Genomic DNA, 949 nt, shown 5'->3' with positions numbered 1-949 from the left:
AGGAGGAAATAATAAAGAGATTAGAGCAAAAATCAGTGATATAGAAACTAAAAAACTCAATAAAATAAAACAATGAAACAAGGAGCTGGGTTTGTTTTTTAATAAAACTGATAAAACTCTAGCCAGACTTCTCAAAAAAACAGAAAAAGGATCAAAATGAGTAAAATCACCAATAAGAGAGGAGAAAAACAATCAATGGCACAGAAATACAAACAACTTTTAGAGAACATTATGAAATATTATATGCCAACAAATTGAACAATCTATAAGAAATGGATATATTAGCGAAATTTATAAATGACCAAAACTGAAACAAGAAGTAGAAAACTGGGAAAGATTGATTGCCAGCAAAATAATTGAATCAGTAATCAAGAATCTTAAAAAAAAAACCAGGGCCAGATGGATTCAAGGTGAATTCTACCAAATATTTAAAGAGCTAATAACTATTATTCTCAAACTAATCCAAAATGAAAAGTAAGAACAAAAAAGAGAAAAACTTTAAAAAAATGTTTAATGTTAATTTTTTTTCCATTTTTTTCCATAATATTTTATTATCAAATTGTTTTCCATACAACACCCAGTGCTCTTCCCCTCAAGTGCCCTCCACCATCACCACCACCTCACTTCCCCCCTCCCCCCTCTCCCCAACCCTCAGTTCATTCTCAGCATTCAATAGTCTCTCAAGTTCTGCATCCCTCTCTCTCCCCAACTCTCTCTCCCTCCTCCGTTCCCCATGGTTCTCCATTAGGCCTCTCTTGTTTTCCTGCTAGACCTATGAGTGCAAACATATGGTTTCTGTCCTTCTCTGCCTGGCTTACTTCACTCAGCATGACACCCTCAAGGTCCATCCACTTTCCTACGAAGGGCCATATGTCATTCCCTCTCATTGCCATGTAGTACTCCATCGTGTATATATACCACATCTTCTTGATCCATTCGTCAGGTGATG

This window comes from Suricata suricatta, chromosome 6, assembly GCF_006229205.1.
Source record: "Suricata suricatta isolate VVHF042 chromosome 6, meerkat_22Aug2017_6uvM2_HiC, whole genome shotgun sequence".
NCBI lineage: Eukaryota > Metazoa > Chordata > Mammalia > Carnivora > Herpestidae > Suricata > Suricata suricatta.
This window is presented reverse-complemented; position numbering follows the sequence as displayed.